A 2,669-nucleotide genomic window follows, 5' to 3' on the forward strand; every position below is an offset into this window, starting at 1 on the left:
ACCAAAATGGTTTTTCATTTTCTTCTTCAGCTCATTTTGAAGATGAGGAAACTGAGGCAAGCAGGGTTAAGTGACTTGCCCAGGGTCATATAGATAGTTAAGTACCTAAGGCTGCATTGGAACTCAGGTCTTTCTGACTCTACATGGCACCACCTAGCATCCAACAGCACTGCAGAGAAAGTGAAGCTGCGTGAAATGATGTTTATGTGGATTGTGAGTGACAGATCTAATATAATACAACCGTCCGGAGATAAGCTCTTGCCTCTGCTGTGGTGACATCCCTCTAACAAGCAGCTTTGCATTGTCAAGATGCAAGGAAATGTTCTATCTCAGCACTCCTGAATGATGATATGGTGGGAGACAAAAAAAAAAAAAAAAAGACAGCAGATGCTGATAGCGATGTAGCCATGAGCTCATTGGCAAAAGATTCTTCAGTCAATGGAGCTGGTCTCTCAGACTAGGTGATTCTAGGGGTATTCACCAAAGATCTAGGAATGAATATTTTTGTATTTACTTATCTGTGTATCTTTATTCTGTCCTTTCCATCCCCTTCTCCTAGTAGTATATAAAGTCCTTAATGGTGGAGACTGTTTTATTTTTGCCTTTGTAACCCCAGAGCTTAGCATAGTGCCTGGTTTATAATAGACACTTAATCAATTTGCATTGATTAGTTAAATGGAAAGAGGATAATAAGAATATTATAATCATAAATTATATAGTACTTGAAGGTATGCACAGTGCTTTACAAACGTCATCCCATTTTGTCATCACAACAACCCTAGGAGGTAGGTACTGTTATTGTCCCTATTTTACAGATGAAGAAACTGAGGCAGAGAGGGGTGAAGTGACTTGCCTAGGGTTACACAACTAGCAAGTCTGTGTGACTGAATTTGAATTCAGTTCTTTTCTGACTTTAGGTCTCCTGCTCTATCCACTGAACCACCTAGTGGAGCTATTTTCTCTTAGAAGTAAATACAGCTCCAAAGCTATAGGATAACTGAACATGAAAATTTATAGTACAACTGAATTTTTTAAAGTTTTTTTTAAACGACTCCAAACATTGAAAACATAAGCAAGTAATGGCAACTGAGAACCATAGGCCTTGGGAAATTAATTTTCTGGAATGGTACCAGTCCTCTAATTCCTAAGACCCTGGCCAGTGCAGTGATCTCTGCCCCAGCATGCCCCAGGATGCCTAGCCCATTGGCCTTCCTTGCCCCTCCTATAGTCATCTTACAAGAGGAAGAGCAAGTGTGGCTACAGCAGGGGTAACAGCAATGGTAGAGGGAACAGAAGAATCCACCATCAAGCAGTGCTTTCCCCGAGATCGAGATCCAGCCCAGCAGCACTGCCCAGCATCATCTGTGGCCTAGAGGACACACTTCAATGAATACTACATCCCAAATGCCATTCCTCCTCCTGCCCCCATCTCATCCCAAAGGAGGAACAGCATTAATCTGAGCTGCCTAGGACCTGTGTCCTCCACTAATCCTCTGTAGCTTCTCATCCCACCTGTCATCTGTTCTCCCACCCTAGGACAAGTTGGTGAAAATGACTAAGTCTCTATACTCCTGGCCTTTGTTCAACAAAACACCACTTGGAGACTGTCAATTTTATTGTATATCTTTCACCCACTATCACTTCTAGTGTACATCATAAGCACTTAATAAATTATATTTACTAAATATTTATACAAATAAACAAGTAATTCCTTACTACCTCTTTCTCTCCCTCAGCCTTTCATTAATCAAGCACTGGCCTCATAGGAGAACACTATTCCAATTCCTGCTTTCTGTTTTCTCATTTCTGTTCTCTTCAAGCCTATCTTATCCATGTTCATCACTTTCATTGTGCCCTATTGAATTCCTGTTCCAGAGTCAAAAAATCTCCTTTGTCTTGGATCATTTTCAATCATTCAATAAACATTTATTAATCACCTTCTATATGCCAGGCATTGTGTTAAACACTTGGAACACAAAGAAAGGCAAAAAACCCCCAACAAATTGGAATGGTTGGTCACAAGTTGGATCATACCATCACCCATAAGTGTTCCACTTCCCTAATTAAAACTCTGGCATTCCTCTATCTGACCCAAATCTTCCATGGTGCTGTTTCTGCCTACATCTCCATCCACTTAAAATCATTCTTCTCCTTCAATTGAGACCTTTTACCCTTCTGTTCCTCAGTACTTTACAAAAGCTCATTCCTGCCGAAACCCGGGATTGAACCAGGGACCTTTAGATCTTCAGTCTAACGCTCTCCCAACTGAGCTATTTCGGCTGCTTTGAGTGAATGAGCCATTTTGGCTATTATAAATACCCAAAAAATAAATTGACACGAAGATGCATCCAGAGAAAGAACTGATAAATAGACGTATGTGGTCAGATTCAATTCAGCTCAGATTCTATCTGACCCTCTTGTTAATACAAGCATCACAAATGTCTTTTGGGATGTCCTGGGAGTGAGGACAGCAAGTATTCCACCACTTCCTGATCATTTTGATGAGATTAGCTGAAACTTTTCTGGAAATGATGAGGAAAAACTGGAGCCCCTCTACCCTAGGCAAATGGACTAGTCAATGAGATAATTAGATTCAAATGGACTGGTCAATGAGATAATGAGATTCAGAGACTGGTCAATGAAATACCAAAACTAACAGGTACAAATGG

General features: G+C 40.6%; 1 non-coding gene across 1 annotated transcript; it reads right to left on the reverse strand.

The window, feature by feature from the left end:
* Positions 1-2,207: 2,207 nt before the first annotated feature.
* Positions 2,208-2,280, reverse strand: TRNAF-GAA (transfer RNA phenylalanine (anticodon GAA)). Its single transcript has one exon. It is a non-coding gene; the product is annotated as a tRNA-Phe (tRNA).
* Positions 2,281-2,669: the final 389 nt, after the last annotated feature.

This window comes from Notamacropus eugenii, chromosome 4 (genome assembly GCF_028372415.1).
Source record: "Notamacropus eugenii isolate mMacEug1 chromosome 4, mMacEug1.pri_v2, whole genome shotgun sequence".
NCBI lineage: Eukaryota > Metazoa > Chordata > Mammalia > Diprotodontia > Macropodidae > Notamacropus > Notamacropus eugenii.